Genomic DNA, 9411 nt, shown 5'->3' on the forward strand with positions numbered 1-9411 from the left:
GGTGGAGGCCCTCCTCCAAGAGAGTGAACTCCTTACTGAAGCTCTCCCTAGAGTCAGCAGCCCTCAGTGACAGCCCCTGATCTTCTCCCTCCAATGCAGAGGGATGGGTGGTGCGGTCAGGGTTCTCTGTTCCAGCAGGCCGATGGCTGTGTCTAGCATTTCTGGCCTCCTCTCTGCCTCCTCCCCCTCCTCATCATCACTTTGTCTTCTCTGTCCTTTCCTCTCTTGCCTCCCTTTAATGAGCCTTTACTACCCATCAGGTGCCAGGCTTGTTCTTCATATCTGACACTTGCCACCCCCTAATCTGTAGGCAGTCCTTCAAAGGCTGCCCTTAAATTCACAGCCTCAGACCCCATTTTTTTTCTCTAACAATCCACCAAGGTCAAGACCAACCGCTTTTCACTGTGGTATGAGCAGAAGGCAGAGGTGATTCCACCCTGTGTGTTGTCACCAGGCTTCAAAAGGGGGGAAGAAGCAACACACACACACACACACACACACACACACACACACACACACACACACACAAATATGTGTAAACACACTCACTAGTCTAGGAATGCCAGCAATTTCAAGCAATGGGATCTTGTTGGCAGAGCATCCGTCTCTGCCGGAAGTCTAAGAGGAGCCTGATCAGCAGTTCCAGAGAGGCCACAGCCTTTACCTGTGAATGAGCGTCCTCCCCCCACACAGAGAGAAACCAGTATGTTTCCCCGACTTTGTCCCTGAGGACTGCACCCCAAGGACAGCAGGGAAGGGAAGTGTTTCCAAATCTGCTGCCACTCTCCTCAGACTCCCTCAGTCCGGGGGTGCTGGGGCAAGGGAGGAAGAAAGTTGAGCCCGGGGTTGTTTTTACTGTGTGGCCTTGGGAAGTTAGGAGCCTCCAGGATCTGTCACACTGTCTGGTCACAAATGACCTTCTGTAAAACTCAGAGTCATGGCTAGGATAAGAATCTTTAGAGTCAAAATAAATAAATAACCTCTTTGAGGTAGCTTTCACCTCTAAACCCAGTGCTCAGGCTAACCTGAATAACATAGAGCCTACTTCACAATTCAAACAAACAGGGGCCTGCGAGACGGCTCAGTGGGAAAGGGGCTTGCTGCCAAGCCCTGAGTTCTATCCCTAGGATTCACAACTTGTCCTCTGACCTCCGTACACTTACGGTGGCATGTTCACACCCCCACGCACTGACAAAATAAATATATAACTGTAACAGATGAAAACAAACAATAACGTTTCTCAAAACACAACTTCTAAGGCTTTCGTTTCATTTCAAAACTAGTTACCTAACATCCATGTACTCAGGACTTACTGGGCGCCAAGCACTGTGGTAAGTGCTTTGCCCTTTAACCCTCAAAGTGTCCATCTTGTGGGCAGAATCTTTATTTCCAGTTTATGATGAGAAACCCGAGGCACAGAGGGGTTATGGGATTAGCCTGGGTCTCACCGTCCCTAAATTGGCAGGACCGGATTTGAGTCTCTGTGATCTGTCGGATAACAAGCCAAGGCTGAGGATCCCAGCATCTTGTGTTTCTTCCCAGCTGACAAGAGTTTATCTGGCTTGACACTTTGTACTTTGCATTATAAAATCATAATTTCTAATTTGTTCAAAGTCAATGATAATAGAAAATACAGACTTGACCCCTCCCCCCACTGTGTGTGTGTGTGTGTGCGTATGTGTGTTTGTGTGCGCACGTGTGTGTATGTGTGTGTGTGTGTGTGTGTGCGTGTGTGTGTGTGTCTATGCCAGAGTCAACTTTGGGTGGCATTCCTTAGGAGTGGACCACTTTGTTGTTTTGAGATGGGGTTTCTAGCCGGGGCTGGGACTTGCTAACTAGGCTGACACACAGGCCAGTGAGCTCCAGGGATTGTTCTGTCTCCACCTCCCCAGGACTGGATTACAAGTGTGTGCCACCATGCCCATCTTTTTCATATGGGCTCTAGGGATCCAATGGGCTCTCATCCCTGTGCAGAACTTAAACCTGAGGTCTTAGGATCTGATTCCAGCTGCTGGTTTCATTCACCCTGCTCCCCTGAGCCTGACCTGTGATGGCTTCAGACAGCAGAACCATGTGTACGCACAAAATGACTTAATACAGGGCCTATGCAGCCAGCATTTTGCCCGCCCCATTCTGCAGGTGGGAAAATGAAGCGTGGAGAAAGAGTCACTCAGGTGGGTCCACAGCATCGAGAAGCATCAGGACCAAGCAAGGCTGGGACCCAGGACAGCTGAAGGTGAAGCTCCTATTTTGTTGTTGCCATGCGTGCGTGTGTGTGTGTGTGTGTGTGTGTGTGTGTGTGTGTGTGTGTTTGTGTGTGTGCGTGTGCGCTGAGGATCAAACCTAGGGTCTTGCACATGCTAGGCAAGTGTTTTACCATGAAGCTACATATACCCAGTTCCCTAAGTGAATTTCTAGCTCTCTCTCGCTCTCTCTTTTTTCAAATTATAAACCACAAACCGTTTTCAAAGGCACAGTTTAGAGTGCCCAGGCACACTTCCGTCATTGTGCGGCTTACACTGCTGTCCATTTCTAGAGTCTTTCACCCCCACTAAGACAGGGGAGTCTGCACCATGAAGCCCAGCCCCCTCCCTCCCCAGCCCTCTCCTTGAGGGCCTCCTCCTATATGTGGGCTCACACAGTGTCTACTCTTTTGCCATCACAGCCTCTGCTTTAAAAAATCAAATTCTCATTTCAAACCCAACACATGGGCCTGGAGAGGCAGCTCAGCGGACTAAATGCTTTCTGCACAAGCATGGGGATCCGAGTTCACATCCCCAGCATCCATGAAGAAAATCTGGCCTGGAGCTGGCTAACTAGACCAGGCTGGCCTCAGACTCACAGAGATCCTCCTGCCTCTGCTTTCTGAGTGCTGGGATTAAAGGTGCGCGCCACCGCTGCCTAAGGCTGCTTCCTCTGTATGTATTTCCTTTCTCTCTCTGTCCCCGGAAGAACTTCCTTCAAAACCTACCCCAGAGGGCTGGAGAGATGGCTCAGTGGTTAAGAGCATTGCCTTAATTCAATTCCCAGCAACCACATGGTGGCTCACAGCCATCTCTAATGAGGTCTGGTGCCCTCTTCTGGCCTGCAGACATACACACAGACAGAATATTGTATACATAATAAATAAATATTTAAAAAAAAAAAAAAACCTACCCCAGAGATTTCCTTCTTTGTGCCCTTCCTTGAAACGCTGTCACCAGGTCTGGCCAGTTAACACTGCCGTTATCAGAATGCTAAGGCCGTATTTACTGTAATCCAGGCAGTAACAGAGTGGTTTAAGTGTATTGACTTACTTAATACCCGAAACAACCCTTCAAGGCAGCCACTGTGCACCAGTTCTGTTTTCCCCACAAGGAAACAGTCAGAAAAGAGCCAAATTAGAGAGCTGAAACGACACAGTTTATCTAAATCACCTGGGAGACAGAAGTGGCTTTCGAGTCCTGTTCTCGCTCTGCAGTGTGCTATTCTTAGAGACGAAGGGGTGGCCTCCTCCAGGGGACTGTGGGATCTTGGAGGTTCCCACCCGAACTAAAGGGAAACTGACCAGCTCTCACTGCTTAAAATCTCAGGGCTAACCTACACCTTTGAAGATTTGCTTTTTAAAATTATGTGTGTATGTGTCTGTGTGTGGGTAAGGGTGTTGCCCAGGGAGACCAGAGGTGTCAGGTCCCTTGGGGATGGAGTTACGAGTGGCGTGGGCCACCTGACGTGGTGCTGGCAACCAAAGTCAGGCCCTCTGCCAGAGCGATACATGCTCTTAATAGAGCTCAGCCATGGCTCCAGAACAGCTAACCTACACCTTTAAAAGGAGTGCATAGGGCTGGGGAGATGGCTCGGTGGATAAAGTACTTAAGGGGCAAGTGTGAGACCAGAGGCTACAACCCCACAGCCTACATAATTGAGGGTGTGGTCAGGGTAAGGGGCAGAATCCCGGGGCAAGCTCACTATGTAGGCTAGCCAGAGAGACCCCGCTTCAGTAAGAAAAGTGGACAGGCTGGATGAAGACACCAGAAATGACTCTCTGGCTCTATGTACAAACATATAGGCATGCATTAACTCACAGGAGCATGTGAACAGGTGCACACACACACACACACACACACACACACACACACACACACACACACACAACACAGAGCCTCACAAAGGCTGCCCAAAGGCTTTCTTTTTAAAAGTTTTTTTTTTAAATAAAAGATTTATTCTTTTGATTTTATGTGTGTGGATGTCTGCCCGCATGTGTGCAGCAGATGTGTGCTTGGTGTTCACAAAGACCAGAAGAGGGCATGGAATCCCCCGGAACTGGAGCTACAGATGGTTCCCTTGACTCCTGTCCAGTGCTCAGGCCTCTGGTTACCCTTGAGGTGTGAAAGAGATCATAAGTGGTAGCTTGACATTGCCTATACTACAGGACCATCTTAGGATCTCCTCTGGCCAGAAGAAGACATTCTGAATTTTACTTGCATCATCCTACTGAACACTCAACAGTTTGGAGAAACTATTATCATTAAGCCCATTTGACAGATGTGAAAATAGTGGTGAGTTCGCCTGACCTGAGAAAAGCAAAGCTGCAATTGAGCATTTTGATAGCCTGACGGTTACCAAACATTCCAACAAACTGTTTGCTGTTTATTTATTTAGGTCTTTTGGAGACCATATCTTGCTATCAACTCTGGCTACCTTAGCATTAGCATGCTATGCAGCCAATGTTGGCCTCGAGCCTGCAGTTCATCTGTGTCTCTTTTTTTTGTTTGTTTGCTATTTTTATTTATTTGTTTGCTTGTTTGCTTTTCAAGACAGGGTTTCTCTGTAGCTTTGGAGTCTGTCCTGGAACTAGCTCTTATAGATCAGGCTGGCCTCGAACTCACAGAGATCTGCCTGCCTCTGCCTCCTGAGTGCTGGGATTAAAGGCGTGTGCCACCACTGTCCTGCTTCATCTGTGCCTCTTAAGTACTAGGATTACCTGCATGTACCACCGTGCCAACTCCAACAAACTTTTGATGGTCCTATCATACCTTTGAAGAAGGACATGATCTTACACCCTGAAAGTGTGGGGTCCATGACCAGGTGACTGGGCACTCAGCTTAAGAACCCATGGCTCTTACATTTATGTGTCTCCCTGTGTTTGCACCCTGAATGTGAGTATTCTCAGGGGCAGGAAGAGGGTGGCAGATCCCCTGAAGTTAGTTCCAGGTGGTTGTGAGCTGCTCGACATGGGGGCTGGGAACTAAACTTGGCTCTTCTGGAAGAGCAGCCAACACTGCCAACTGCTGAGTCCCTGGCTCCCAGTTCTTAATCGCTCTGTCTCCTATTGGAGAGTGAGAATGACAGAGGTGGCCGTTCTAGAGAGCCCCTCAATGGGGCCTTTGGTGTCATCTCTGTCCACTGGGCACAGACAGGCAGAGCTTGAGGACTGTCTCTTGGGCTCAGTAGCCGTAGGCAGAGGAAAATTTGTCCTTGACCATGGATAGCGAGCATAAAGATGGGCTCGCCTGTCCATATGTCTGTGTGCTTTGGAGTCTGTCTTATGTCAGTGTGTACTTGTAGTCACATGGCTGTCTGTACATGTATGTATACAGAGCTTCTGTGTATGCAAGAAGAAAAGAGACCTTGTCCCCCAAATTTATACCCTGTGAAATTGGGAACAAAGAACAAGAATTCGAACTTGACCCCCAAATAGTAATTTGTGTTAGCTCCATGTCTACACAGTAACATAGATGATTCGAGAATGTTGAATGTAAGTCACCATTGCCCAATGGTGGGGATGGATTATACAATTAACTTTACATATCTGCCCACCACCTTCCTATTTTACATATCTCCTATGGGCTTGTATATATGACTACAGTATAGGTGTTGAGAAAGGTCGAGAAGAAATACTCCGTTTGTAGATGGTGATTATCTTTAGGGAGCAGGGAGAACAGGACTTGACTTGGAATAGTTTGAGAGGAAGGAGGACAACCCCTTGTCCTGGCTTGCTGCAAGATGTCTCATCACGGAACTCTCCAGATTCTCACCCTGAGATCACACCAGACTGAGGTGCTCCAAGACCCTCGCTGATGGAGATTTCTTGTGAGTGGGAAAAACGGCAGCTTCTTCTCTAAACTTTTTGCCTCAGTTTCCTTCTCTATGGTCTGTTCTCTGTCCCTCATGTCCTGTGTTCAGCACATCTAGACCATGTGACGTTCTCTAGACACTAACTTTTGCTCAAAATCCCGGAATGGTGACAACGTAGGTTGGGACCTGGATCTGAGTTTTTCCCAAGTACTACCTCTTACATCGGTGTGCCCCAGAGTTGGCAGGCCTGGCAGAGGAGACCACAATCAGGCTCTAGGGTCAGATGCCTGGACTCAGATGTGCAAGCAGCACCTTGTCTCTGGGATCCTTGCAGGAGTGCGCGCCCCGCCCCCCATCCTTGGGAGAGCCCTCCTGAAGGGTTTGCTTGGCGACCTGGGATGCGCTCTGGTTTTGCTGTTGTCACCTCTTGAACTACAGTTCGCCCCGCCCATTCCCCCGTGAGGACTTGATCACAGCCCTTCCCTCCAGCTGCGACACGAGTGTGACCCTCTCTGGGTCTCTCCCCGATTCGCTGACCGAATCTTCCCCCTGTTCTCCCCGCGTCCCCAGCGGGTCCAGTCCCGCTCTCTCCTCAGTGGCGAGTTTGGTGGCGGCCAGACACCCCAACGCCCTCCCGTGGGAAACTGAGGCTGGGTGGCCGAGACTCTCGCAGTTGTCAGGGGCCGGACTGAGGTCACTGCCCAGGTGCGAGCGCGCGCGAGGGTCGCTGTCATACCTGCTTAGGCTGGGGCTCGAGTCTGCGGTGATGGCAGCTAAGGTGGTGGCTTCGGAGTGGCTGTGGCGCTGGGTCACCTGTAGAGCCTGGGCGCTGTAGGCGGAGGGAGCGAGTGCAGAGGGCGGGGACCGACCGGGAGCGCCCGCGCCCGCGGGTGGAGCCTGCCTGCCCTGGTGAGTTAGCCTGGCTAGTTGCAGCGCCAAGCTCCCTAGCCGCCTGGTCCCACTTCACAGGCTGCAGGCTCGCATCCTCTGTAGTCCCCACAGGACACTTCTCACCTTTTAGTCCCATTCTCTGCACACCCCGGGGACTCCATACCCTACCCAGGTGCAGAAATCCCTTCCTCCGTGTGTCCCCTTTCTGTAACCATCACACACACCACACACACAAACTCTCCATCCTGCCCTACTCCACTTCGCTGGAGCACATCACAGGCACCGTGACAAGTCACTTGCTGTAGCTTTATTCTAATGGTGCTGAGATTTTCTGGCACAAATTGGGGGCTTCAGGAAAGCTCCCGCTCTTGGTCTTCCCAGAGACCTGCACCTTACTGGTCTTGGGATATAACTTCCACCTCTGCAGTAGATAAGGTCGGGCTCTCTAGAGGTCTGGGTCGCTGCTGGCTTGGTCCCAGGGAGCCCACCTACCACACTTGTGGTGTAGCCTCAAAGAATCCCTGTTGCTCCCGTGCTAGGGGCTGAAACATGGTTTGCTCCTTCTAAGTTGAAGTTGAACTTCCATTTGGAGAGGAAAAAAGGTGGCATTTTAAGACGTGACTAGGAGTCCCCTATGAGGAGTGGGCTAGCCCATCTACTCGGTTAACAGATGAACTCATCCATATGGTCAGAGGATTAATGGTCACCTCTGGACTGGGTGTGCCTTTGCAGCCAGTTTGACTAGGTCTCCCAGGAGCACCCAACTTACAGCACTGCTCTGGGACTCTGCCAACAAGGAGGGCATCACCAGGGGCAGGGCCTGGTGACCTTGGTCTAGAGCTGGAAGCCAAAACAAACTTTTCTTTTAGATTTCCCCAGCACTGTGGCATTTACAACAGAGAGCAGAGTAAGGACACTCGCCTGGCCTCCGGGACTCCTCAGTGCCTTCCTTTCACTAGGCCTCCTCTCCCCAGGTCAAAGTCACCCTTGTGTCTGTTCAACTCCTTTCGCTCCAGTAACCATAATGTTTCATTTCAGGGGTATCTTTCCATGGCTGCTCCTGATACAGGAGCTCTTGCATTACAGGCATCTATTATTATACTTCTAAAAACTATTAAGACCCCAGGCTTTTTATTTGCATGGGTGTCTTAGTTTGCTTTCTTTCTTTTTCTTTTTCCATTTTTTTTTTTTTCGAGACAGGGTTTCTCTATAGCTTTGGAACCTGTCCTGGAACTAGCTCTTGTAGACCAGGCTGGCCTCGAACTCACAGAGCTCTGCCTGCCTCTGCCTCCCGAGTACTGGGATTAAAAGACAGTGCATCCATCCACTGCCTGGTCTTAGTTTGCTTTCTATTGCTATGATAAACACCATGACTAAATCCAACTTGGGCATTCCAAGTTCATTGCAAAGGAAGCCAAGGTAGGATTTCAGGGCAGGAATCTGGAAGCAAGAACTGAAGCAGAGACCATGGTGGAACAATGTTTACTGACTTGTGTTCCAAGGCTGGCTCTGCCTGCTTTCTTATACAACCCAGAACCACCTGCCCGTGTGGTAGTAGCTCCCACAGTGGGCTGGGCCCTCTCACATCAATTATTACTCAAGGATGCCCACAGACTGCCTATGGGCCAATCTGATGGAGACATTTTCTCAATTGAGGTTCCCTCTTCCTAGAAGACCCGAGCTTGTGTTGACAACAAACCAAGCAGAACTAAGCTACTGCTGCTTTCTAGATGAGAAAGGAACACACAGTGGGGCTGCTGGTACACTCCTTCAATCTTAGCACTTGGAAGGAGAGGCAGAGAGACCCCGAGTCTGAGGTTAGTCTGGGCTACATGGTGAGGATGAGGCCCACTTGGGCTACAGTGAGACCTTGTGAAAACAAGCAAGCAAGCAACAATGGTGGCGTGGCTCTGGGGGTGAAGCGCTTGCTGTGCAATCAGGAGGAGCTGAGTTCAGATCCCCAGCACTCCTGTCAGCGGTATGGTGGCATGTGCCTGTAATCTCAGCACAGGTGGATCCTGGGGGCTCCATGGCTAGCCAGGCCAACCAAAACAGCAAGTCCCTGATTCAGCGAGAGACTCTGTCTCAAAAAAGAAGGTGGTGAATGATGGGGAGTTACATTAAATATACACCTGAAGTCTACCTCTGTTTTCCAGACATGCATGCCCAGTCAAGCACACTAGCATGCTTGTTCCTGTATACACACACACACACACACACACACACACACACACACACACACACACAGAGAGAGAGAGACACACACACACGAATCCTTTCTCCCCAACAGAATAAAATAAAATATTTCCAAAGTCACCACACAGACACAAATCCCTTATGCCCCAACGTAAGTAAAATGCTTTGACAAAACCTATCTCTCTGGGATGAAAACTTTTAGGAGGGCGCTGTTAACACTTCTTTGTATCTCCTTGATGCCTGGCTTCCTAATAGGCCCCTGGACCA

This window comes from Microtus ochrogaster, chromosome 8 (genome assembly GCF_000317375.1).
Source record: "Microtus ochrogaster isolate Prairie Vole_2 chromosome 8, MicOch1.0, whole genome shotgun sequence".
Lineage (NCBI taxonomy): Eukaryota > Metazoa > Chordata > Mammalia > Rodentia > Cricetidae > Microtus > Microtus ochrogaster.